This window comes from Oncorhynchus kisutch, unplaced genomic scaffold, assembly GCF_002021735.2.
Source record: "Oncorhynchus kisutch isolate 150728-3 unplaced genomic scaffold, Okis_V2 scaffold2205, whole genome shotgun sequence".
NCBI lineage: Eukaryota > Metazoa > Chordata > Actinopteri > Salmoniformes > Salmonidae > Oncorhynchus > Oncorhynchus kisutch.
Genome location: NW_022264150.1, coordinates 10 through 25,000, shown reverse-complemented (window position 1 = coordinate 25,000; position 24,991 = coordinate 10). Strand labels below are relative to the sequence as shown.

The following is a 24,991-nucleotide window of genomic DNA, read 5'->3' as shown; positions in this document are numbered from 1 at the left end:
CTTTTATTTAACCAGGTAAGCCAGTTAAGGACAAGTTCTCATACACCACTGCGACCTGGCCAAGATAAAGCAAAGCAGTGCAACACAAACAACAACACAGAGTTACACATGGAACAAACAAATCCGGTCTTGGGACCAACAAAAGTGACCCAAAAGAGACACTCTGGCGGAGCAACTTAGTTTTTAATTGTATTTTTTGTTTTTCAGTTTAGTTTTCTTAATTTGGTTTGTTTTTTAACCTTATGGTCTACTTAGGAGCCTACGACAAGTCACAGTAAAACATTAACATTTTTAACCATAACATAAAAATAATAATAAATAATTCTATACAATCTACATTAACAATCTAAATGGACCAAAAAGAGACAATAGAAAAGACTTTCAATTGCAATGTGAGAAAATGATGGTAACTAGTCTGGCCCTAATTCAGGTTAATTTTTGTATTTTTTTATGTAAGCCAGGGCGAACGCATATTCTTCAGATTACAAGACCAAATGATTTTGCACATCTCTGTTTCCTGCTTAGAATTTAAACATTCTGGAAAGTAGAAGTTGGGTCTTTGCAAAAAAAGATGGAGAAGCTGGGGATTGAACCCAGGACCTCATACATGCAAAGCATGCGCTCTACCACTGAGCTACATCCCCTTTCTAGGAAAAAAAATGTTGCCTATTTTTTTAAATGTCACTTTTATTTCACCAGGTAAGCCAGTTAAGGACAAGTTCTCATACACCACTGCGACCTGGCCAAGATAAAGCAAAGCAGTGCAACACAAACAACAACACAGAGTTACACATGGAACAAACAAATCCGGGCTTGGGACCAACAAAAGTGACCCAAAAGAGACACTCTGGCGGAGCAACTTAGTTTTTAATTGTATTTTTTGTTTTTCAGTTTAGTTTTCTTAATTTGGTTTGTTTTTTAACCTTATGGTCTACTTAGGAGCCTACGACAAGTCACAGTAAAACATTAACATTTTTAACCATAACATAAAAATAATAATAAATAATTCTATACAATCTACATTAACAATCTAAATGGACCAAAAAGAGACAATAGAAAAGACTTTCAATTGCAATGTGAGAAAATGATGGTAACTAGTCTGGCCCTAATTCAGGTTAATTTTTGTATTTTTTTATGTAAGCCAGGGCGAACGCATATTCTTCAGATTACAAGACCAAATGATTTTGCACATCTCTGTTTCCTGCTTAGAATTTCAACATTCTGGAAAGTAGAAGTTGGGTCTTTGCAAAAAAACATGGAGAAGCTGGGGATTGAACCCAGGACCTCATACATGCAAAGCATGCGCTCTACCACTGAGCTACATCCCCTTTCTAGGAATAAAAAATGTTGCTATTTTTTTAAATGTCACTTTTATTTCACCAGGTAAGCCAGTTAAGGACAAGTTCTCATACACCACTGCGACCTGGCCAAGATAAAGCAAAGCAGTGCAACACAAACAACAACACAGAGTTACACATGGAACAAACAAATCCGGGCTTGGGACCAACAAAAGTGACCCAAAAGAGACACTCTGGCGGAGCAACTTAGTTTTTAATTGTATTTTTTGTTTTTCAGTTTAGTTGTCTTAATTTGGTTTGGTTTTTAACCTTATGGTCTACTTAGGAGCCTACGACAAGTCACAGTAAAACATTAACATTTTTAACCATAACATAAAAATAATAATAAATAATTCTATACAATCTACATTAACAATCTAAATGGACCAAAAAGAGACAATAGAAAAGACTTTCAATTGCAATGTGAGAAAATGATGGTAACTAGTCTGGCCCTAATTCAGGTTAATTTTTGTATTTTTTTATGTAAGCCAGGGCGAACGCATATTCTTCAGATTACAAGACCAAATGATTTTGCACATCTCTGTTTCCTGCTTAGAATTTAAACATTCTGGAAAGTAGAAGTTGGGTCTTTGCAAAAAAAGATGGAGAAGCTGGGGATTGAACCCAGGACCTCATACATGCAAAGCATGCGCTCTACCACTGAGCTACATCCCCTTTCTAGGAAAAAAAAATGTTGCTATTTTTTTAAATGTCACTTTTATTTCACCAGGTAAGCCAGTTAAGGACAAGTTCTCATACACCACTGCGACCTGGCCAAGATAAAGCAAAGCAGTGCAACACAAACAACAACACAGAGTTACACATGGAACAAACAAATCCGGGCTTGGGACCAACAAAAGTGACCCAAAAGAGACACTCTGGCGGAGCAACTTAGTTTTTAATTGTATTTTTTGTTTTTCAGTTTAGTTTTCTTAATTTGGTTTGGTTTTTAACCTTATGGTCTACTTAGGAGCCTACGACAAGTCACAGTAAAACATTAACATTTTTAACCATAACATAAAAATAATAATAAATAATTCTATACAATCTACATTAACAATCTAAATGGACCAAAAAGAGACAATAGAAAAGACTTTCAATTGCAATGTGAGAAAATGATGGTAACTAGTCTGGCCCTAATTCAGGTTAATTTTTGTATTTTTTTATGTAAGCCAGGGCGAACGCATATTCTTCAGATTACAAGACCAAATGATTTTGCACATCTCTGTTTCCTGCTTAGAATTTAAACATTCTGGAAAGTAGAAGTTGGGTCTTTGCAAAAAAAGATGGAGAAGCTGGGGATTGAACCCAGGACCTCATACATGCAAAGCATGCGCTCTACCACTGAGCTACATCCCCTTTCTAGGAAAAAAAAATGTGTCTATTTTTTTAAATGTCACTTTTATTTCACCAGGTAAGCCAGTTAAGGACAAGTTCTCATACACCACTGCGACCTGGCCAAGATAAAGCAAAGCAGTGCAACACAAACAACAACACAGAGTTACACATGGAACAAACAAATCCGGGCTTGGGACCAACAAAAGTGACCCAAAAGAGACACTCTGGCGGAGCAACTTAGTTTTTAATTGTATTTTTTTGTTTTTCAGTTTAGTTTTCTTAATTTGGTTTGTTTTTTAACCTTATGGTCTACTTAGGAGCCTACGACAAGTCACAGTAAAACATTAACATTTTTAACCATAACATAAAAATAATAATAAATAATTCTATACAATCTACATTAACAATCTAAATGGACCAAAAAGAGACAATAGAAAAGACTTTCAATTGCAATGTGAGAAAATGATGGTAACTAGTCTGGCCCTAATTCAGGTTAATTTTTGTATTTTTTTTATGTAAGCCAGGGCGAACGCATATTCTTCAGATTACAAGACCAAATGATTTTGCACATCTCTGTTTCCTGCTTAGAATTTCAACATTCTGGAAAGTAGAAGTTGGGTCTTTGCAAAAAAACATGGAGAAGCTGGGGATTGAACCCAGGACCTCATACATGCAAAGCATGCGCTCTACCACTGAGCTACATCCCCTTTCTAGGAAAAAAAATGTGTCTATTTTTTTAAATGTCACTTTTATTTCACCAGGTAAGCCAGTTAAGGACAAGTTCTCATACACCACTGCGACCTGGCCAAGATAAAGCAAAGCAGTGCAACACAAACAACAACACAGAGTTACACATGGAACAAACAAATCCGGGCTTGGGACCAACAAAAGTGACCCAAAAGAGACACTCTGGCGGAGCAACTTAGTTTTTAATTGTATTTTTTGTTTTTCAGTTTAGTTGTCTTAATTTGGTTTGGTTTTTAACCTTATGGTCTACTTAGGAGCCTACGACAAGTCACAGTAAAACATTAACATTTTTAACCATAACATAAAAATAATAATAAATAATTCTATACAATCTACATTAACAATCTAAATGGACCAAAAAGAGACAATAGAAAAGACTTTCAATTGCAATGTGAGAAAATGATGGTAACTAGTCTGGCCCTAATTCAGGTTAATTTTTGTATTTTTTTTATGTAAGCCAGGGCGAACGCATATTCTTCAGATTACAAGACCAAATGATTTTGCACATCTCTGTTTCCTGCTTAGAATTTCAACATTCTGGAAAGTAGAAGTTGGGTCTTTGCAAAAAAACATGGAGAAGCTGGGGATTGAACCCAGGACCTCATACATGCAAAGCATGCACTCTACCACTGAGCTACATCCCCTTTCTAGGAAGTAAAAAATGTTGCTTATTTTTTTAAATGTCACTTTTATTTAACCAGGTAAGCCAGTTAAGGACAAGTTCTCATACACCACTGCGACCTGGCCAAGATAAAGCAAAGCAGTGCAACACAAACAACAACACAGAGTTACACATGGAACAAACAAATCCGGTCTTGGGACCAACAAAAGTGACCCAAAAGAGACACTCTGGCGGAGCAACTTAGTTTTTAATTGTATTTTTTGTTTTTCAGTTTAGTTTTCTTAATTTGGTTTGGTTTTTAACCTTATGGTCTACTTAGGAGCCTACGACAAGTCACAGTAAAACATTAACATTTTTAACCATAACATAAAAATAATAATAAATAATTCTATACAATCTACATTAACAATCTAAATGGACCAAAAAGAGACAATAGAAAAGACTTTCAATTGCAATGTGAGAAAATGATGGTAACTAGTCTGGCCCTAATTCAGGTTAATTTTTGTATTTTTTTATGTAAGCCAGGGCGAACGCATATTCTTCAGATTACAAGACCAAATGATTTTGCACATCTCTGTTTCCTGCTTAGAATTTCAACATTCTGGAAAGTAGAAGTTGGGTCTTTGCAAAAAAACATGGAGAAGCTGGGGATTGAACCCAGGACCTCATACATGCAAAGCATGCGCTCTACCACTGAGCTACATCCCCTTTCTAGGAAAAAAAAATGTTGCTATTTTTTTAAATGTCACTTTTATTTCACCAGGTAAGCCAGTTAAGGACAAGTTCTCATACACCACTGCGACCTGGCCAAGATAAAGCAAAGCAGTGCAACACAAACAACAACACAGAGTTACACATGGAACAAACAAATCCGGGCTTGGGACCAACAAAAGTGACCCAAAAGAGACACTCTGGCGGAGCAACTTAGTTTTTAATTGTATTTTTTTGTTTTTCAGTTTAGTTGTCTTAATTTGGTTTGGTTTTTAACCTTATGGTCTACTTAGGAGCCTACGACAAGTCACAGTAAAACATTAACATTTTTAACCATAACATAAAAATAATAATAAATAATTCTATACAATCTACATTAACAATCTAAATGGACCAAAAAGAGACAATAGAAAAGACTTTCAATTGCAATGTGAGAAAATGATGGTAACTAGTCTGGCCCTAATTCAGGTTAATTTTTGTATTTTTTTATGTAAGCCAGGGCGAACGCATATTCTTCAGATTACAAGACCAAATGATTTTGCACATCTCTGTTTCCTGCTTAGAATTTCAAGCATTCTGGAAAGTAGAAGTTGGGTCTTTGCAAAAAAACATGGAGAAGCTGGGGATTGAACCCAGGACCTCATACATGCAAAGCATGCACTCTACCACTGAGCTACATCCCCTTTCTAGGAAGTAAAAAATGTTGCTTATTTTTTTAAATGTCACTTTTATTTCACCAGGTAAGCCAGTTAAGGACAAGTTCTCATACACCACTGCGACCTGGCCAAGATAAAGCAAAGCAGTGCAACACAAACAACAACACAGAGTTACACATGGAACAAACAAATCCGGGCTTGGGACCAACAAAAGTGACCCAAAAGAGACACTCTGGCGGAGCAACTTAGTTTTTAATTGTATTTTTTTGTTTTTCAGTTTAGTTTTCTTAATTTGGTTTGGTTTTTAACCTTATGGTCTACTTAGGAGCCTACGACAAGTCACAGTAAAACATTAACATTTTTAACCATAACATAAAAATAATAATAAATAATTCTATACAATCTACATTAACAATCTAAATGGACCAAAAAGAGACAATAGAAAAGACTTTCAATTGCAATGTGAGAAAATGATGGTAACTAGTCTGGCCCTAATTCAGGTTAATTTTTGTATTTTTTTTATGTAAGCCAGGGCGAAGGCATATTCTTCAGATTACAAGACCAAATGATTTTGCACATCTCTGTTTCCTGCTTAGAATTTCAACATTCTGGAAAGTAGAAGTTGGGTCTTTGCAAAAAAACATGGAGAAGCTGGGGATTGAACCCAGGACCTCATACATGCAAAGCATGCACTCTACCACTGAGCTACATCCCCTTTCTAGGAATAAAAAATGTTGCTATTTTTTTAAATGTCACTTTTATTTCACCAGGTAAGCCAGTTAAGGACAAGTTCTCATACACCACTGCGACCTGGCCAAGATAAAGCAAAGCAGTGCAACACAAACAACAACACAGAGTTACACATGGAACAAACAAATCCGGGCTTGGGACCAACAAAAGTGACCCAAAAGAGACACTCTGGCGGAGCAACTTAGTTTTTAATTGTATTTTTTTGTTTTTCAGTTTAGTTGTCTTAATTTGGTTTGGTTTTTAACCTTATGGTCTACTTAGGAGCCTACGACAAGTCACAGTAAAACATTAACATTTTTAACCATAACATAAAAATAATAATAAATAATTCTATACAATCTACATTAACAATCTAAATGGACCAAAAAGAGACCATAGAAAAAACTTTCAATTGCAATGTGAGAAAATGATGGTAACTAGTCTGGCCCTAATTCAGGTTAATTTTTGTATTTTTTTTATGTAAGCCAGGGCGAAGGCATATTCTTCAGATTACAAGACCAAATGATTTTGCACATCTCTGTTTCCTGCTTAGATTTCAACATTCTGGAAAGTAGAAGTTGGGTCTTTGCAAAAAAACATGGAGAAGCTGGGGATTGAACCCAGGACCTCATACATGCAAAGCATGCACTCTACCACTGAGCTACATCCCCTTTCTGGGAAGTAAAAAATGTTGCTTATTTTTTTAAATGTCACTTTTATTTAACCAGGTAAGCCAGTTAAGGACAAGTTCTCATACACCACTGCGACCTGGCCAAGATAAAGCAAAGCAGTGCAACACAAACAACAACACAGAGTTACACATGGAACAAACAAATCCGGTCTTGGGACCAACAAAAGTGACCCAAAAGAGACACTCTGGCGGAGCAACTTAGTTTTTAATTGTATTTTTTTGTTTTTCAGTTTAGTTTTCTTAATTTGGTTTGTTTTTTAACCTTATGGTCTACTTAGGAGCCTACGACAAGTCACAGTAAAACATTAACATTTTTAACCATAACATAAAAATAATAATAAATAATTCTATACAATCTACATTAACAATCTAAATGGACCAAAAAGAGACAATAGAAAAGACTTTCAATTGCAATGTGAGAAAATGATGGTAACTAGTCTGGCCCTAATTCAGGTTAATTTTTGTATTTTTTTTATGTAAGCCAGGGCGAACGCATATTCTTCAGATTACAAGACCAAATGATTTTGCACATCTCTGTTTCCTGCTTAGAATTTCAACATTCTGGAAAGTAGAAGTTGGGTCTTTGCAAAAAAACATGGAGAAGCTGGGGATTGAACCCAGGACCTCATACATGCAAAGCATGCGCTCTACCACTGAGCTACATCCCCTTTCTAGGAAAAAAAAATGTTGCTATTTTTTTAAATGTCACTTTTATTTCACCAGGTAAGCCAGTTAAGGACAAGTTCTCATACACCACTGCGACCTGGCCAAGATAAAGCAAAGCAGTGCAACACAAACAACAACACAGAGTTACACATGGAACAAACAAATCCGGGCTTGGGACCAACAAAAGTGACCCAAAAGAGACACTCTGGCGGAGCAACTTAGTTTTTAATTGTATTTTTTGTTTTTCAGTTTAGTTTTCTTAATTTGGTTTGGTTTTTAACCTTATGGTCTACTTAGGAGCCTACGACAAGTCACAGTAAAACATTAACATTTTTAACCATAACATAAAAATAATAATAAATAATTCTATACAATCTACATTAACAATCTAAATGGACCAAAAAGAGACAATAGAAAAACTTTCAATTGCAATGTGAGAAAATGATGGTAACTAGTCTGGCCCTAATTCAGGTTAATTTTTGTATTTTTTTTATGTAAGCCAGGGCGAACGCATATTCTTCAGATTACAAGACCAAATGATTTTGCACATCTCTGTTTCCTGCTTAGAATTTCAACATTCTGGAAAGTAGAAGTTGGGTCTTTGCAAAAAAACATGGAGAAGCTGGGGATTGAACCCAGGACCTCATACATGCAAAGCATGCACTCTACCACTGAGCTACATCCCCTTTCTGGGAAGTAAAAAAATGTTGCTTATTTTTTTAAATGTCACTTTTATTTAACCAGGTAAGCCAGTTAAGGACAAGTTCTCATACACCACTGCGACCTGGCCAAGATAAAGCAAAGCAGTGCAACACAAACAACAACACAGAGTTACACATGGAACAAACAAATCCGGTCTTGGGACCAACAAAAGTGACCCAAAAGAGACACTCTGGCGGAGCAACTTAGTTTTTAATTGTATTTTTTTGTTTTTCAGTTTAGTTTTCTTAATTTGGTTTGGTTTTTAACCTTATGGTCTACTTAGGAGCCTACGACAAGTCACAGTAAAACATTAACATTTTTAACCATAACATAAAAATAATAATAAATAATTCTATACAATCTACATTAACAATCTAAATGGACCAAAAAGAGACAATAGAAAATACTTTCAATTGCAATGTGAGAAAATGATGGTAACTAGTCTGGCCCTAATTCAGGTTAATTTTTGTATTTTTTTTATGTAAGCCAGGGCGAACGCATATTCTTCAGATTACAAGACCAAATGATTTTGCACATCTCTGTTTCCTGCTTAGAATTTCAGCATTCTGGAAAGTAGAAGTTGGGTCTTTGCAAAAAAACATGGAGAAGCTGGGGATTGAACCCAGGACCTCATACATGCAAAGCATGCACTCTACCACTGAGCTACATCCCCTTTCTGGGAAGTAAAAAAATTTGCTTATTTTTTTAAATGTCACTTTTATTTAACCAGGTAAGCCAGTTAAGGACAAGTTCTCATACACCACTGCGACCTGGCCAAGATAAAGCAAAGCAGTGCAACACAAACAACAACACAGAGTTACACATGGAACAAACAAATCCGGTCTTGGGACCAACAAAAGTGACCCAAAAGAGACACTCTGGCGGAGCAACTTAGTTTTTAATTGTATTTTTTTGTTTTTCAGTTTAGTTTTCTTAATTTGGTTTGGTTTTTAACCTTATGGTCTACTTAGGAGCCTACGACAAGTCACAGTAAAACATTAACATTTTTAACCATAACATAAAAATAATAATAAATAATTCTATACAATCTACATTAACAATCTAAATGGACCAAAAAGAGACAATAGAAAAGACTTTCAATTGCAATGTGAGAAAATGATGGTAACTAGTCTGGCCCTAATTCAGGTTAATTTTTGTATTTTTTTATGTAAGCCAGGGCGAACGCATATTCTTCAGATTACAAGACCAAATGATTTTGCACATCTCTGTTTCCTGCTTAGAATTTCAGCATTCTGGAAAGTAGAAGTTGGGTCTTTGCAAAAAAACATGGAGAAGCTGGGGATTGAACCCAGGACCTCATACATGCAAAGCATGCACTCTACCACTGAGCTACATCCCCTTTCTGGGAAGTAAAAAAATGTTGCTTATTTTTTTAAATGTCACTTTTATTTCACCAGGTAAGCCAGTTAAGGACAAGTTCTCATACACCACTGCGACCTGGCCAAGATAAAGCAAAGCAGTGCAACACAAACAACAACACAGAGTTACACATGGAACAAACAAATCCGGTCTTGGGACCAACAAAAGTGACCCAAAAGAGACACTCTGGCGGAGCAACTTAGTTTTTAATTGTATTTTTTTGTTTTTCAGTTTAGTTTTCTTAATTTGGTTTGGTTTTTAACCTTATGGTCTACTTAGGAGCCTACGACAAGTCACAGTAAAACATTAACATTTTTAACCATAACATAAAAATAATAATAAATAATTCTATACAATCTACATTAACAATCTAAATGGACCAAAAAGAGACAATAGAAAAGACTTTCAATTGCAATGTGAGAAAATGATGGTAACTAGTCTGGCCCTAATTCAGGTTAATTTTTGTATTTTTTTTATGTAAGCCAGGGCGAACGCATATTCTTCAGATTACAAGACCAAATGATTTTGCACATCTCTGTTTCCTGCTTAGAATTTCAAGCATTCTGGAAAGTAGAAGTTGGGTCTTTGCAAAAAAACATGGAGAAGCTGGGGATTGAACCCAGGACCTCATACATGCAAAGCATGCACTCTACCACTGAGCTACATCCCCTTTCTGGGAAGTAAAAAAATGTTGCTTATTTTTTTAAATGTCACTTTTATTTCACCAGGTAAGCCAGTTAAGGACAAGTTCTCATACACCACTGCGACCTGGCCAAGATAAAGCAAAGCAGTGCAACACAAACAACAACACAGAGTTACACATGGAACAAACAAATCCGGGCTTGGGACCAGCAAAAGTGACCCAAAAGAGACACTCTGGCGGAGCAACTTAGTTTTTAATTGTATTTTTTTGTTTTTCAGTTTAGTTGTCTTAATTTGGTTTGGTTTTTAACCTTATGGTCTACTTAGGAGCCTACGACAAGTCACAGTAAAACATTAACATTTTTAACCATAACATAAAAATAATAATAAATAATTCTATACAATCTACATTAACAATCTAAATGGACCAAAAAGAGACAATAGAAAAACTTTCAATTGCAATGTGAGAAAATGATGGTAACTAGTCTGGCCCTAATTCAGGTTAATTTTTGTATTTTTTTTATGTAAGCCAGGGCGAAGGCATATTCTTCAGATTACAAGACCAAATGATTTTGCACATCTCTGTTTCCTGCTTAGAATTTCAGCATTCTGGAAAGTAGAAGTTGGGTCTTTGCAAAAAAACATGGAGAAGCTGGGGATTGAACCCAGGACCTCATACATGCAAAGCATGCACTCTACCACTGAGCTACATCCCCTTTCTGGGAAGTAAAAAAATGTTGCTTATTTTTTTAAATGTCACTTTTATTTCACCAGGTAAGCCAGTTAAGGACAAGTTCTCATACACCACTGCGACCTGGCCAAGATAAAGCAAAGCAGTGCAACACAAACAACAACACAGAGTTACACATGGAACAAACAAATCCGGGCTTGGGACCAACAAAAGTGACCCAAAAGAGACACTCTGGCGGAGCAACTTAGTTTTTAATTGTATTTTTTTGTTTTTCAGTTTAGTTGTCTTAATTTGGTTTGGTTTTTAACCTTATGGTCTACTTAGGAGCCTACGACAAGTCACAGTAAAACATTAACATTTTTAACCATAACATAAAAATAATAATAAATAATTCTATACAATCTACATTAACAATCTAAATGGACCAAAAGAGACCATAGAAAAAACTTTCAATTGCAATGTGAGAAAATGATGGTAACTAGTCTGGCCCTAATTCAGGTTAATTTTTGTATTTTTTTTATGTAAGCCAGGGCGAAGGCATATTCTTCAGATTACAAGACCAAATGATTTTGCACATCTCTGTTTCCTGCTTAGAATTTCAACATTCTGGAAAGTAGAAGTTGGGTCTTTGCAAAAAAACATGGAGAAGCTGGGGATTGAACCCAGGACCTCATACATGCAAAGCATGCACTCTACCACTGAGCTACATCCCCTTTCTGGGAAGTAAAAAAATGTTGCTTATTTTTTTAAATGTCACTTTTATTTAACCAGGTAAGCCAGTTAAGGACAAGTTCTCATACACCACTGCGACCTGGCCAAGATAAAGCAAAGCAGTGCAACACAAACAACAACACAGAGTTACACATGGAACAAACAAATCCGGTCTTGGGACCAACAAAAGTGACCCAAAAGAGACACTCTGGCGGAGCAACTTAGTTTTTAATTGTATTTTTTTGTTTTTCAGTTTAGTTTTCTTAATTTGGTTTGGTTTTTAACCTTATGGTCTACTTAGGAGCCTACGACAAGTCACAGTAAAACATTAACATTTTTAACCATAACATAAAAATAATAATAAATAATTCTATACAATCTACATTAACAATCTAAATGGACCAAAAAGAGACAATAGAAAATACTTTCAATTGCAATGTGAGAAAATGATGGTAACTAGTCTGGCCCTAATTCAGGTTAATTTTTGTATTTTTTTTATGTAAGCCAGGGCGAACGCATATTCTTCAGATTACAAGACCAAATGATTTTGCACATCTCTGTTTCCTGCTTAGAATTTCAGCATTCTGGAAAGTAGAAGTTGGGTCTTTGCAAAAAAACATGGAGAAGCTGGGGATTGAACCCAGGACCTCATACATGCAAAGCATGCACTCTACCACTGAGCTACATCCCCTTTCTGGGAAGTAAAAAAATGTTGCTTATTTTTTTAAATGTCACTTTTATTTAACCAGGTAAGCCAGTTAAGGACAAGTTCTCATACACCACTGCGACCTGGCCAAGATAAAGCAAAGCAGTGCAACACAAACAACAACACAGAGTTACACATGGAACAAACAAATCCGGTCTTGGGACCAACAAAAGTGACCCAAAAGAGACACTCTGGCGGAGCAACTTAGTTTTTAATTGTATTTTTTTGTTTTTCAGTTTAGTTTTCTTAATTTGGTTTGGTTTTTAACCTTATGGTCTACTTAGGAGCCTACGACAAGTCACAGTAAAACATTAACATTTTTAACCATAACATAAAAATAATAATAAATAATTCTATACAATCTACATTAACAATCTAAATGGACCAAAAAGAGACAATAGAAAATACTTTCAATTGCAATGTGAGAAAATGATGGTAACTAGTCTGGCCCTAATTCAGGTTAATTTTTGTATTTTTTTTATGTAAGCCAGGGCGAACGCATATTCTTCAGATTACAAGATCAAATGATTTTGCACATCTCTGTTTCCTGCTTAGAATTTCAGCATTCTGGAAAGTAGAAGTTGGGTCTTTGCAAAAAAACATGGAGAAGCTGGGGATTGAACCCAGGACCTCATACATGCAAAGCATGCACTCTACCACTGAGCTACATCCCCTTTCTGGGAAGTAAAAAAAATTTGCTTATTTTTTTAAATGTCACTTTTATTTAACCAGGTAAGCCAGTTAAGGACAAGTTCTCATACACCACTGCGACCTGGCCAAGATAAAGCAAAGCAGTGCAACACAAACAACAACACAGAGTTACACATGGAACAAACAAATCCGGTCTTGGGACCAACAAAAGTGACCCAAAAGAGACACTCTGGCGGAGCAACTTAGTTTTTAATTGTATTTTTTTGTTTTTCAGTTTAGTTTTCTTAATTTGGTTTGGTTTTTAACCTTATGGTCTACTTAGGAGCCTACGACAAGTCACAGTAAAACATTAACATTTTTAACCATAACATAAAAATAATAATAAATAATTCTATACAATCTACATTAACAATCTAAATGGACCAAAAAGAGACCATAGAAAAACTTTCAATTGCAATGTGAGAAAATGATGGTAACTAGTCTGGCCCTAATTCAGGTTAATTTTTGTATTTTTTTTATGTAAGCCAGGGCGAACGCATATTCTTCAGATTACAAGACCAAATGATTTTGCACATCTCTGTTTCCTGCTTAGAATTTCAGCATTCTGGAAAGTAGAAGTTGGGTCTTTGCAAAAAAACATGGAGAAGCTGGGGATTGAACCCAGGACCTCATACATGCAAAGCATGCACTCTACCACTGAGCTACATCCCCTTTCTGGGAAGTAAAAAAATGTTGCTTATTTTTTTAAATGTCACTTTTATTTCACCAGGTAAGCCAGTTAAGGACAAGTTCTCATACACCACTGCGACCTGGCCAAGATAAAGCAAAGCAGTGCAACACAAACAACAACACAGAGTTACACATGGAACAAACAAATCCGGTCTTGGGACCAACAAAAGTGACCCAAAAGAGACACTCTGGCGGAGCAACTTAGTTTTTAATTGTATTTTTTTGTTTTTCAGTTTAGTTTTCTTAATTTGGTTTGGTTTTTAACCTTATGGTCTACTTAGGAGCCTACGACAAGTCACAGTAAAACATTAACATTTTTAACCATAACATAAAATAATAATAAATAATTCTATACAATCTACATTAACAATCTAAATGGACCAAAAAGAGACCATAGAAAAAACTTTCAATTGCAATGTGAGAAAATGATGGTAACTAGTCTGGCCCTAATTCAGGTTAATTTTTGTATTTTTTTTATGTAAGCCAGGGCGAAGGCATATTCTTCAGATTACAAGACCAAATGATTTTGCACATCTCTGTTTCCTGCTTAGAATTTCAGCATTCTGGAAAGTAGAAGTTGGGTCTTTGCAAAAAAACATGGAGAAGCTGGGGATTGAACCCAGGACCTCATACATGCAAAGCATGCACTCTACCACTGAGCTACATCCCCTTTCTAGGAATAAAAAATGTTGCTTATTTTTTTAAATGTCACTTTTATTTCACCAGGTAAGCCAGTTAAGGACAAGTTCTCATACACCACTGCGACCTGGCCAAGATAAAGCAAAGCAGTGCAACACAAACAACAACACAGAGTTACACATGGAACAAACAAATCCGGGCTTGGGACCAGCAAAAGTGACCCAAAAGAGACACTCTGGCGGAGCAACTTAGTTTTTAATTGTATTTTTTTGTTTTTCAGTTTAGTTGTCTTAATTTGGTTTGGTTTTTAACCTTATGGTCTACTTAGGAGCCTACGACAAGTCACAGTAAAACATTAACATTTTTAACCATAACATAAAAATAATAATAAATAATTCTATACAATCTACATTAACAATCTAAATGGACCAAAAAGAGACCATAGAAAAAACTTTCAATTGCAATGTGAGAAAATGATGGTAACTAGTCTGGCCCTAATTCAGGTTAATTTTTGTATTTTTTTTATGTAAGCCAGGGCGAAGGCATATTCTTCAGATTACAAGACCAAATGATTTTGCACATCTCTGTTTCCTGCTTAGAATTTCAACATTCTGGAAAGTAGAAGTTGGGTCTTTGCAAAAAAACATGGAGAAGCTGGGGATTGAACCCAGGACCTCATACATGCAAAGCATGCACTCTACCACTGAGCTACATCCCCTTTCTGGGAAGTTAAAAAATGTTGCTTATTTTTTTAAATGTCACTTTTATTTCACCAGGTAAGCCAGTTAAGGACAAGTTCTCATACACCACTGCGACCTGGCCAAGATAAAGCAAAGCAGTGCAACACAAACAACAACACAGAGTTACACATGGAACAAACAAATCCGGTCTTGGGACCAACAAAAGTGACCCAAAAGAGACACTCTGGCGGAGCAACTTAGTTTTTAATTGTATTTTTTTGTTTTTCAGTTTAGTTTTCTTAATTTGGTTTGGTTTTTTAACCTTATGGTCTACTTAGGAGCCTACGACAAGTCACAGTAAAACATTAACATTTTTAACCATAACATAAAAATAATAATAAATAATTCTATACAATCTACATTAACAATCTAAATGGACCAAAAAGAGACAATAGAAAATACTTTCAATTGCAATGTGAGAAAATGATGGTAACTAGTCTGGCCCTAATTCAGGTTAATTTTTGTATTTTTTTTATGTAAGCCAGGGCGAACGCATATTCTTCAGATTACAAGATCAAATGATTTGCACATCTCTGTTTCCTGCTTAGAATTTCAACATTCTGGAAAGTAGAAGTTGGGTCTTTGCAAAAAAACATGGAGAAGCTGGGGATTGAACCCAGGACCTCATACATGCAAAGCATGCACTCTACCACTGAGCTACATCCCCTTTCTAGGGAATAAAAAAATTGTGCTATTTTTTTAAATGTCACTTTTATTTCACCAGGTAAGCCAGTTAAGGACAAGTTCTCATACACCACTGCGACCTGGCCAAGATAAAGCAAAGCAGTGCAACACAAACAACAACACAGAGTTACACATGGAACAAACAAATCCGGGCTTGGGACCAGCAAAAGTGACCCAAAAGAGACACTCTGGCGGAGCAACTTAGTTTTTAATTGTATTTTTTTGTTTTTCAGTTTAGTTGTCTTAATTTGGTTTGGTTTTTAACCTTATGGTCTACTTAGGAGCCTACGACAAGTCACAGTAAAACATTAACATTTTTAACCATAACATAAAAATAATAATAAATAATTCTATACAATCTACATTAACAATCTAAATGGACCAAAAAGAGACCATAGAAAAAACTTTCAATTGCAATGTGAGAAAATGATGGTAACTAGTCTGGCCCTAATTCAGGTTAATTTTTGTATTTTTTTTATGTAAGCCAGGGCGAAGGCATATTCTTCAGATTACAAGACCAAATGATTTTGCACATCTCTGTTTCCTGCTTAGAATTTCAGCATTCTGGAAAGTAGAAGTTGGGTCTTTGCAAAAAAACATGGAGAAGCTGGGGATTGAACCCAGGACCTCATACATGCAAAGCATGCACTCTACCACTGAGCTACATCCCCTTTCTGGGAAGTAAAAAAATGTTGCTTATTTTTTTAAATGTCACTTTTATTTAACCAGGTAAGCCAGTTAAGGACAAGTTCTCATACACCACTGCGACCTGGCCAAGATAAAGCAAAGCAGTGCAACACAAACAACAACACAGAGTTACACATGGAACAAACAAATCCGGTCTTGGGACCAACAAAAGTGACCCAAAAGAGACACTCTGGCGGAGCAACTTAGTTTTTAATTGTATTTTTTTGTTTTTCAGTTTAGTTTTCTTAATTTGGTTTGGTTTTTAACCTTATGGTCTACTTAGGAGCCTACGACAAGTCACAGTAAAACATTAACATTTTTAACCATAACATAAAAATAATAATAAATAATTCTATACAATCTACATTAACAATCTAAATGGACCAAAAAGAGACCATAGAAAAGACTTTCAATTGCAATGTGAGAAAATGATGGTAACTAGTCTGGCCCTAATTCAGGTTAATTTTTGTATTTTTTTTATGTAAGCCAGGGCGAACGCATATTCTTCAGATTACAAGACCAAATGATTTTGCACATCTCTGTTTCCTGCTTAGAATTTCAGCATTCTGGAAAGTAGAAGTTGGGTCTTTGCAAAAAAACATGGAGAAGCTGGGGATTGAACCCAGGACCTCATACATGCAAAGCATGCACTCTACCACTGAGCTACATCCCCTTTCTGGGAATTAAAAAAATGTTGCTTATTTTTTTAAATGTCACTTTTATTTCACCAGGTAAGCCAGTTAAGGACAAGTTCTCATACACCACTGCGACCTGGCCAAGATAAAGCAAAGCAGTGCAACACAAACAACAACACAGAGTTACACATGGAACAAACAAATCCGGGCTTGGGACCAGCAAAAGTGACCCAAAAGAGACACTCTGGCGGAGCAACTTAGTTTTTAATTGTATTTTTTTGTTTTTCAGTTTAGTTGTCTTAATTTGGTTTGGTTTTTAACCTTATGGTCTACTTAGGAGCCTACGACAAGTCACAGTAAAACATTAACATTTTTAACCATAACATAAAAATAATAATAAATAATTCTATACAATCTACATTAACAATCTAAATGGACCAAAAAGAGACAATAGAAAAAACTTTCAATTGCAATGTGAGAAAATGATGGTAACTAGTCTGGCCCTAATTCAGGTTAATTTTTGTATTTTTTTTATGTAAGCCAGGGCGAAGGCATATTCTTCAGATTACAAGACCAAATGATTTTGCACATCTCTGTTTCCTGCTTAGAATTTCAACATTCTGGAAAGTAGAAGTTGGGTCTTTGCAAAAAAACATGGAGAAGCTGGGGATTGAACCCAGGACCTCATACATGCAAAGCATGCGCTCTACCACTGAGCTACATCCCCTTTCTAGGAATAAAAAAATTGTGCTATTTTTTTAAATGTCACTTTTATTTCACCAGGTAAGCCAGTTAAGGACAAGTTCTCATACACCACTGCGACCTGGCCAAGATAAAGCAAAGCAGTGCAACACAAACAACAACACAGAGTTACACATGGAACAAACAAATCCGGGCTTGGGACCAGCAAAAGTGACCCAAAAGAGACACTCTGGCGGAGCAACTTAGTTTTTAATTGTATTTTTTTGTTTTTCAGTTTAGTTTTCTTAATTTGGTTTGGTTTTTAACCTTATGGTCTACTTAGGAGCCTACGACAAGTCACAGTAAAACATTAACATTTTTAACCATAACATAAAATAATAATAAATAATTCTATACAATCTACATTAACAATCTAAATGGACCAAAAGAGACCATAGAAAAACTTTCAATTGCAATGTGAGAAAATGATGGTAACTAGTCTGTCACTAATTCAGGTTAATTTTTGTATTTTTTTATGTAAGCCAGGGCGAAGGCATATTCTTCAGATTACAAGACCAAATGATTTTGCACATCTCTGTTTCCTGCTTAGATTTCAACATTCTGGAAAGTAGAAGTTGGGTCTTTGCAAAAAAACATGGAGAAGCTGGGGATTGAACCCAGGACCTCATACATGCAAAGCATGCACTCTACCACTGAGCTACATCCCCTTTCTGGGAAGTAAAAAAATGTTGCTTATTTTTTTAAATGTCACTTTTATTTAACCAGGTAAGCCAGTTAAGGACAAGTTCTCATACACCACTGCGACCTGGCCAAGATAAAGCAAAGCAGTGCAACACAAACAACAACACAGAGTTACACATGGAACAAACAAATCCGGTCTTGGGACCACAAAAGTGACCCAAAAGAGACACTCTGGCGGAGCAACTTAGTTTTTAATTGTATTTTTTTGTTTTTCAGTTTAGTTGTCTTAATTTGGTTGGTTTTTAACCTTATGGTCTACTTAGGAGCCTACGACAAGTCACAGTAAAACATTAACATTTTTAACCATAACATAAAATAATAATAAATAATTCTATACAATCTACATTAACAATCTAAATGGACCAAAAAGAGACCATAGAAAAAACTTTCAATTGCAATGTGAGAAAATGATGGTAACTAGTCTGGCCCTAATTCAGGTTAATTTTTGTATTTTTTTATGTAAGCCAGGGCGAACGCATATTCTTCAGATTACAAGACCAAATGATTTTGCACATCTCTGTTTCCTGCTTAGAATTTCAACATTCTGGAAAGTAGAAGTTGGGTCTTTGCAAAAAAACATGGAGAAGCTGGGGATTGAACCCAGGACCTCATACATGCAAAGCATGCACTCTACCACTGAGCTACATCCCCTTTCTGGGAATAAAAAATGTTGCTTATTTTTTTAAATGTCACTTTTATTTCACCAGGTAAGCCAGTTAAGGACAAGTTCTCATACACCACTGCGACCTGGCCAAGATAAAGCAAAGCAGTGCAACACAAACAACAACACAGAGTTACACATGGAACAAACAAATCCGGTCTTGGGACCAACAAAAGTGACCCAAAAGAGACACTCTGGCGGAGCAACTTAGTTTTTAATTGTATTTTTTTGTTTTTCAGTTTAGTTTTCTTAATTTGGTTTGGTTTTTAACCTTATGGTCAACTTAGGAGCCTACGACAAGTCACAGTAAAACATTAACATTTTTAACCATAACATAAAAATAAAAATAAATAATTCTATACAATCTACATTAACAATCTAAATGGACCAAAAAGAGACAATAGAAAAGACTTTCAATTGCAATGTGAGAAAATGATGGTAACTAGTCTGGCCCTAATTCAGGTTAATTTTTGTATTTTTTTTATGTAAGCCAGGGCGAACGCATATTCTTCAGATTACAAGACCAAATGATTTTGCACATCTCTGTTTCCTGCTTAGAATTTCAGCATTCTGGAAAGTAGAAGTTGGGTCTTTGCAAAAAAACATGGAGAAGCAGGGGATTGAACCCAGGACCTCATACATGCAAAGCATGCGCTCTACCACTGAGCTACATCCCCTTTCTAGGAAAAAAAAAATTGTCAATTTTTTTAAATGTCACTTTTATTTCACCAGGTAAGCCAGTTAAGGACAAGTTCTCATACACCACTGCGACCTGGCCAAGATAAAGCAAAGCAGTGCAACACAAATAACAACACAGAGTTACACATGGAACAAACAAATCCGGGCTTGGGACCAGCAAAAGTGACCCAAAAGAGACACTCTGGCGGAGCAACTTAGTTTTTAATTGTATTTTTTTGTTTTTCAGTTTAGTTGTCTTAATTTGGTTTGGTTTTTAACCTTATGGTCTACTTAGGAGCCTACGACAAGTCACAGTAAAACATTAACATTTTTAACCATAACATAAAAATAAAAATAAATAATTCTATACAATCTACATTAACAATCTAAATGGACCAAAAAGAGACAATAGAAAAGACTTTCAATTGCAATGTGAGAAAATGATGGTAACTAGTCTGGCCCTAATTCAGGTTAATTTCTGTGTTTTTTTTTATGTAAGCCAGGGCGAAGGCATATTCTTCAGATTACAAGACCAAATGATTTTGCACATCTCTGTTTCCTGCTTAGAATTTCAGCATTCTGGAAAGTAGAAGTTGGGTCTTTGCAAAAAAACATGGAGATGCTGGGGATTGAACCCAGGACCTCATACATGCAAAGCATGCACTCTACCACTGAGCTACAACCCCTTTCTGGGAATTTAAAAAATGTTGCTTATTTTTTTAAATGTAACTTTTATTTCACCAGGTAAGCCAGTTAAGGACAAGTTCTCATACACCACTGCGACCTGGCCAAGATAAAGCAAAGCAGTGCAACACAAACAACAACACAGAGTTACACATGGAACAAACAAATCCGGGCTTGGGACCAGCAAAAGTGACCCAAAAGAGACACTCTGGCGGAGCAACTTAGTTTTTAATTGTATTTTTTTGTTTTTCAGTTTAGTTGTCTTAATTTGGTTTGGTTTTTAACCTTATGGTCAACTTAGGAGCCTACGACAAGTCACAGTAAAACATTAACATTTTTAACCATAACATAAAAATAATAATAAATAATTCTATACAATCTACATTAACAATCTAAATGGACCAAAAGGAGAACATAGAAAAAACTTTCAATTGCAATGTGAGAAAATGATGGTAACTAGTCTGTCACTAATTCAGGTTAATTTTTGTATTTTTTTTATGTAAGCCAGGGCGAAGGCATATTCTTCAGATTACAAGATCAAATGATTTGCACATCTCTGTTTCCTGCTTAGATTTTCAACATTCTGGAAAGTAGAAGTTGGGTCTTTGCAAAAAAACATGGAGAAGCTGGGGATTGAACCCAGGACCTCATACATGCAAAGCATGCGCTCTACCACTGAGCTACATCACCTTTCTAGGAAAAAAAAATTGTCAATTTTTTTAAATGTCACTTTTATTTCACCAGGTAAGCCATTAAGGACAAGTTCTCATACACCCACTGCGAACCTGGGCCCAAGATAAAGCAAAAGCAAGTGCAACACAAACAACAAACAGAGTTACACATGGAACAAACAAATCCGGGCTTGGGACCAAGCAAAAGTGACCCAAAAGAGACACTCTGGCGGAGCAACTTAGTTTTAATTGTATTTTTTTGTTTTTCAGTGTAGTTGTCTTAATTTGGTTTGGTTTTTACCTTTATGGTCTACTTAGGAGCCTAAGACAAGTCACAGTAAAACATTAACATTTTTAACCATAACATAAAAATATAATAATAATTCTATACAATCTACATTAACATCTAAATGGACCAAAAAGGAGACCAGTAGAAAAAACTTTCATTGCAATGTGAGAAAATGATGGTAACTAGTCTGTCACTAATTCAGGTTAAGTTTTGTATTTTTTTTATGTAAGCCAGGGCGAAGGCATATTCTTCAATTACAAGACCAATGATTTTGCACATCTCTGTTTCCTGCTTAGATTTTTCAACATTCTGGAAAGTAGAAGTTGGGTCTTTGCAAAAAAACATGGGAGAGCGGGGATTGAACCCAGGACCTCATACATGCAAAGCATGCACTCTAACCACTGAGGCTACATCCCTTTCCTGGGAATTAAAAAAATGTTGCTTATTTTTTTAAATGTCACTTTTATTTACCAGGGAGCCAGTTAAGGACAAGTTCCTCATACACCCCTGCGACCTGGCCAAGATAAAGCAAAGCAGTGCAACACAAACAACAACACAGAGTTACACATGGAACAAACAAATCCGGGCTTGGGGACCAAGCAAAGTGACCCAAAAGAGACAACTCTCTGGCGAGCAACTTAGTTTTTAATTGTATTTTTTTGTTTGCAGTTTAGTTGTCTTAATTGGTTGGGTTTTTAACCTTATGGTCTACTTAGGAGCCTACGACAGTCACAGTAAAACATTAACATTTTTAACCATAACATAAAAATAATAATAAATATTTCTATACAATCTACATAACAATCTAAATGGACCAAAAGAGACCATAGAAAAAACTTTCAATTGCAATGTGAGAAAATGATGGTAACTAGTCTGGCCCTAATTCAGGTTAATTTTTGTATTTTTTATGTAAGCCAGGGCGAACGCATATTCTTCAGATTACAAGACCAAATGATTTTGCACATCTCTGTTTCCTGCTTAGAATTGAAACATTCTGGAAAGTAGAAGTTGGGTCTTTGCAAAAAAAATGGAGAAGCTGGGGATTGAACCCAGGACCTCATACATGCAAAGCATGCCTCTACCACTGAGCTACATCCCCTTTCTGGAAAAAAAAAATTTTGCTTATTTTTTTAAATGTCACTTTTATTTAACCAGGTAAGCCAGTTAAGGACAAGTTCTCATACACCACTGCGACCTGGCCAAGATAAAGCAAAGCAGTGCAACACAAACAACAACACAGAGTTACACATGGAACAAACAAATCCGGTCTTGGACCACAAAAGTGACCCAAAAGAGACACTCTGGCGGAGCAACTTAGTTTTTAATTGTATTTTTTTGTTTTTCAGTTTAGTTTTCTTAATTTGGTTTGGTTTTTAACCTTATGGTCTACTTAGGAGCCTACGACAAGTCACAGTAAAACATTAACATTTTAACCATAACATAAAATAATAATAAATAATTCTATACAATCTACATTAACAATCTAAATGGACCAAAAAGAGACCATAGAAAGACTTTCAATTGCAATGTGAGAAAATGATGGTAACTAGTCTGGCCCTAATTCAGGTTAATTTTTGTATTTTTTTTGTAAGCCAGGGCGAACGCATATTCTTCAGATTACAAGACCAAATGATTTTGCACATCTCTGTTTCCTGCTTAGAATTTAAAACATTCTGGAAAGTAGAAGTTGGGTCTTTGCAAAAAAAGATGGAGAAGCTGGGGATTGAACCCAGGACCTCATACATGCAAAGCATGCGCTCTACCACTGAGCTACATCCCCTTTCTGGGAAAGAAAAAAATGTTGCTTATTTTTTTAAATGTCACTTATATTTAACCAGGTAAGCCAGTTAAGGACAAGTTCTCATACACCACTGCGACCTGGCCAAGATAAAGCAAAGCAGTGCAACACAAACAACAACACAGAGTTACACATGGAACAACAAATCCGGTCTTGGGACCAACAAAAGTGACCCAAAAGAGACACTCTGGCGGAGCAACTTAGTTTTTAATTGTATTTTTTTGTTTTTCAGTTTAGTTTTCTTAATTTGGTTTGGTTTTTAACCTTATGGTCTACTTAGGAGCCTACGACAGTCACAGTAAAACATTAACATTTTTTAACCATAACATAAAATAATAATAAATAATTCTATACAATCTACATTAACAATCTAAATGGACCAAAAAGAGACCATAGAAAAAACTTTCAATTGCAATGTGAGAAAATGATGGTACTAGTCTGGCCCTAATTCAGGTTTAATTTTTTTTTTTTAATGTAAGCCAGGCGAAGGCATATTCTTCAGATTACAAGACCAAATGATTTTGCACATCTCTGTTTCCTGCTTAGAATTTCACATTCTGGAAAGTAGAAGTTGGGTCTTTGCAAAAAACATGGAGAAGCTGGGGATTGAACCCAGGACCTCATACATGCAAAGCATGCGCTCTACCACTGAGCTACATCCCCTTTCTAGAAAAAAATGTTTCCTATTTTTTTAAATGTCACTTTTATTTCACCAGGTAAGCCAGTTAAGGACAAGTTCTCATACACCACTGCGACCTGGCCAAGATAAAGCAAAGCAGTGCAACACAAACAACAACACAGAGTTACACATGGAACAAACAAATCCGGCTTGGGACCAACAAAAGTGACCCAAAGAGACACTCTGGCGGAGCAACTTAGTTTTTAATTGTATTTTTTTGTTTTTTCAGTTTAGTTGTCTTAATTTGGTTTGGTTTTTAACCTTATGGTCTACTTAGGAGCCTACGACAAGTCACAGTAAAACATTAACATTTTTAACCATAACATAAAAATAATAATAAATATTCTATACCATCTACATTAACAATCTAATGGACCAAAAGAAGACCATAGAAAAACTTTCAATTGCAATGTGAGAATGATGGTAACTAGTCTGGTCCTAATTCAGTTAATTTTGTATTTTTTTTATGTAAGCCAGGGCGAAGGCATATTCTTCAGATTACAAGACCAAATGATTTTGCACATCTCTGTTTCCTGCTTAGATTTTCAACATTCTGGAAAGTAGAAGTTGGGTCTTTGCAAAAAAATGGAGAAGCTGGGGATTGAACCCAGACCTCATACATGCAAAGCATGCACTCTACCACTGAGCTACATCCCCTTTCTGGAAAAAAAATGTTGCCTATTTTTTTAAATGTCACGTTTATTTAACCAGGTAAGCCAGTAAGGACAAGTTCTCATACACCACTGCGACCTTGCCAAGATAAAGCAAAGCAGTGCAACACAAACAACAACACAGAGTTACACATGGAACAAACAAATCCGGTCTTGGACCAACAAAAGTGACCCAAAAAGAGACACTCTGGCGGAGCAACTTAGTTTTTAATTGTATTTTTTTGTTTTTCAGTTTAGTTTTCTTAATTTGGTTTGGTTTTTAACCTTTGTCTACTTAGGAGCCTACGACAAGTCACAGTAAAACATTACATTTTTAACCATAA

At 35.7% G+C, this 24,991-nt stretch overlaps 35 non-coding genes across 35 annotated transcripts; all 35 read right to left on the bottom strand.

Moving 5' to 3' along the window:
- Positions 1–572: 572 nt before the first annotated feature.
- On the bottom strand, positions 573–644 carry trnaa-ugc (transfer RNA alanine (anticodon UGC)). The gene has a single exon. It is a non-coding gene; the product is annotated as a tRNA-Ala (tRNA).
- A 612-nt stretch (positions 645–1,256) lies between these two features.
- Positions 1,257–1,328, bottom strand: trnaa-ugc (transfer RNA alanine (anticodon UGC)). The gene has a single exon. It is a non-coding gene; the product is annotated as a tRNA-Ala (tRNA).
- A 612-nt stretch (positions 1,329–1,940) lies between these two features.
- Positions 1,941–2,012, bottom strand: trnaa-ugc (transfer RNA alanine (anticodon UGC)). Its single transcript has one exon. It is a non-coding gene; the product is annotated as a tRNA-Ala (tRNA).
- A 612-nt stretch (positions 2,013–2,624) lies between these two features.
- trnaa-ugc (transfer RNA alanine (anticodon UGC)) lies at positions 2,625–2,696 on the bottom strand. Its single transcript has one exon. It is a non-coding gene; the product is annotated as a tRNA-Ala (tRNA).
- A 614-nt stretch (positions 2,697–3,310) lies between these two features.
- Positions 3,311–3,382, bottom strand: trnaa-ugc (transfer RNA alanine (anticodon UGC)). Its single transcript has one exon. It is a non-coding gene; the product is annotated as a tRNA-Ala (tRNA).
- Positions 3,383–3,994: 612 nt separating this feature from the next.
- Positions 3,995–4,066, bottom strand: trnaa-ugc (transfer RNA alanine (anticodon UGC)). Its single transcript has one exon. It is a non-coding gene; the product is annotated as a tRNA-Ala (tRNA).
- A 614-nt stretch (positions 4,067–4,680) lies between these two features.
- Positions 4,681–4,752, bottom strand: trnaa-ugc (transfer RNA alanine (anticodon UGC)). The gene has a single exon. It is a non-coding gene; the product is annotated as a tRNA-Ala (tRNA).
- A 614-nt stretch (positions 4,753–5,366) lies between these two features.
- Positions 5,367–5,438, bottom strand: trnaa-ugc (transfer RNA alanine (anticodon UGC)). The gene has a single exon. It is a non-coding gene; the product is annotated as a tRNA-Ala (tRNA).
- Positions 5,439–6,054: 616 nt separating this feature from the next.
- On the bottom strand, positions 6,055–6,126 carry trnaa-ugc (transfer RNA alanine (anticodon UGC)). The gene has a single exon. It is a non-coding gene; the product is annotated as a tRNA-Ala (tRNA).
- Positions 6,127–6,739: 613 nt separating this feature from the next.
- Positions 6,740–6,811, bottom strand: trnaa-ugc (transfer RNA alanine (anticodon UGC)). The gene has a single exon. It is a non-coding gene; the product is annotated as a tRNA-Ala (tRNA).
- Positions 6,812–7,427: 616 nt separating this feature from the next.
- On the bottom strand, positions 7,428–7,499 carry trnaa-ugc (transfer RNA alanine (anticodon UGC)). The gene has a single exon. It is a non-coding gene; the product is annotated as a tRNA-Ala (tRNA).
- A 612-nt stretch (positions 7,500–8,111) lies between these two features.
- Positions 8,112–8,183, bottom strand: trnaa-ugc (transfer RNA alanine (anticodon UGC)). Its single transcript has one exon. It is a non-coding gene; the product is annotated as a tRNA-Ala (tRNA).
- Positions 8,184–8,800: 617 nt separating this feature from the next.
- Positions 8,801–8,872, bottom strand: trnaa-ugc (transfer RNA alanine (anticodon UGC)). The gene has a single exon. It is a non-coding gene; the product is annotated as a tRNA-Ala (tRNA).
- Positions 8,873–9,487: 615 nt separating this feature from the next.
- On the bottom strand, positions 9,488–9,559 carry trnaa-ugc (transfer RNA alanine (anticodon UGC)). Its single transcript has one exon. It is a non-coding gene; the product is annotated as a tRNA-Ala (tRNA).
- A 618-nt stretch (positions 9,560–10,177) lies between these two features.
- On the bottom strand, positions 10,178–10,249 carry trnaa-ugc (transfer RNA alanine (anticodon UGC)). Its single transcript has one exon. It is a non-coding gene; the product is annotated as a tRNA-Ala (tRNA).
- A 616-nt stretch (positions 10,250–10,865) lies between these two features.
- Positions 10,866–10,937, bottom strand: trnaa-ugc (transfer RNA alanine (anticodon UGC)). Its single transcript has one exon. It is a non-coding gene; the product is annotated as a tRNA-Ala (tRNA).
- Positions 10,938–11,553: 616 nt separating this feature from the next.
- Positions 11,554–11,625, bottom strand: trnaa-ugc (transfer RNA alanine (anticodon UGC)). The gene has a single exon. It is a non-coding gene; the product is annotated as a tRNA-Ala (tRNA).
- Positions 11,626–12,242: 617 nt separating this feature from the next.
- Positions 12,243–12,314, bottom strand: trnaa-ugc (transfer RNA alanine (anticodon UGC)). The gene has a single exon. It is a non-coding gene; the product is annotated as a tRNA-Ala (tRNA).
- Positions 12,315–12,931: 617 nt separating this feature from the next.
- Positions 12,932–13,003, bottom strand: trnaa-ugc (transfer RNA alanine (anticodon UGC)). Its single transcript has one exon. It is a non-coding gene; the product is annotated as a tRNA-Ala (tRNA).
- A 616-nt stretch (positions 13,004–13,619) lies between these two features.
- trnaa-ugc (transfer RNA alanine (anticodon UGC)) lies at positions 13,620–13,691 on the bottom strand. The gene has a single exon. It is a non-coding gene; the product is annotated as a tRNA-Ala (tRNA).
- Positions 13,692–14,307: 616 nt separating this feature from the next.
- On the bottom strand, positions 14,308–14,379 carry trnaa-ugc (transfer RNA alanine (anticodon UGC)). Its single transcript has one exon. It is a non-coding gene; the product is annotated as a tRNA-Ala (tRNA).
- Positions 14,380–14,994: 615 nt separating this feature from the next.
- On the bottom strand, positions 14,995–15,066 carry trnaa-ugc (transfer RNA alanine (anticodon UGC)). The gene has a single exon. It is a non-coding gene; the product is annotated as a tRNA-Ala (tRNA).
- A 617-nt stretch (positions 15,067–15,683) lies between these two features.
- On the bottom strand, positions 15,684–15,755 carry trnaa-ugc (transfer RNA alanine (anticodon UGC)). Its single transcript has one exon. It is a non-coding gene; the product is annotated as a tRNA-Ala (tRNA).
- A 616-nt stretch (positions 15,756–16,371) lies between these two features.
- On the bottom strand, positions 16,372–16,443 carry trnaa-ugc (transfer RNA alanine (anticodon UGC)). The gene has a single exon. It is a non-coding gene; the product is annotated as a tRNA-Ala (tRNA).
- A 617-nt stretch (positions 16,444–17,060) lies between these two features.
- trnaa-ugc (transfer RNA alanine (anticodon UGC)) lies at positions 17,061–17,132 on the bottom strand. Its single transcript has one exon. It is a non-coding gene; the product is annotated as a tRNA-Ala (tRNA).
- A 617-nt stretch (positions 17,133–17,749) lies between these two features.
- trnaa-ugc (transfer RNA alanine (anticodon UGC)) lies at positions 17,750–17,821 on the bottom strand. Its single transcript has one exon. It is a non-coding gene; the product is annotated as a tRNA-Ala (tRNA).
- Positions 17,822–18,431: 610 nt separating this feature from the next.
- Positions 18,432–18,503, bottom strand: trnaa-ugc (transfer RNA alanine (anticodon UGC)). Its single transcript has one exon. It is a non-coding gene; the product is annotated as a tRNA-Ala (tRNA).
- Positions 18,504–19,116: 613 nt separating this feature from the next.
- Positions 19,117–19,188, bottom strand: trnaa-ugc (transfer RNA alanine (anticodon UGC)). Its single transcript has one exon. It is a non-coding gene; the product is annotated as a tRNA-Ala (tRNA).
- A 615-nt stretch (positions 19,189–19,803) lies between these two features.
- On the bottom strand, positions 19,804–19,875 carry trnaa-ugc (transfer RNA alanine (anticodon UGC)). The gene has a single exon. It is a non-coding gene; the product is annotated as a tRNA-Ala (tRNA).
- A 615-nt stretch (positions 19,876–20,490) lies between these two features.
- Positions 20,491–20,562, bottom strand: trnaa-ugc (transfer RNA alanine (anticodon UGC)). Its single transcript has one exon. It is a non-coding gene; the product is annotated as a tRNA-Ala (tRNA).
- Positions 20,563–21,178: 616 nt separating this feature from the next.
- Positions 21,179–21,250, bottom strand: trnaa-ugc (transfer RNA alanine (anticodon UGC)). The gene has a single exon. It is a non-coding gene; the product is annotated as a tRNA-Ala (tRNA).
- Positions 21,251–22,548: 1,298 nt separating this feature from the next.
- trnaa-ugc (transfer RNA alanine (anticodon UGC)) lies at positions 22,549–22,619 on the bottom strand. Its single transcript has one exon. It is a non-coding gene; the product is annotated as a tRNA-Ala (tRNA).
- Positions 22,620–23,228: 609 nt separating this feature from the next.
- trnaa-ugc (transfer RNA alanine (anticodon UGC)) lies at positions 23,229–23,300 on the bottom strand. The gene has a single exon. It is a non-coding gene; the product is annotated as a tRNA-Ala (tRNA).
- Positions 23,301–23,909: 609 nt separating this feature from the next.
- On the bottom strand, positions 23,910–23,981 carry trnaa-ugc (transfer RNA alanine (anticodon UGC)). The gene has a single exon. It is a non-coding gene; the product is annotated as a tRNA-Ala (tRNA).
- Positions 23,982–24,583: 602 nt separating this feature from the next.
- trnaa-ugc (transfer RNA alanine (anticodon UGC)) lies at positions 24,584–24,654 on the bottom strand. Its single transcript has one exon. It is a non-coding gene; the product is annotated as a tRNA-Ala (tRNA).
- Positions 24,655–24,991: the final 337 nt, after the last annotated feature.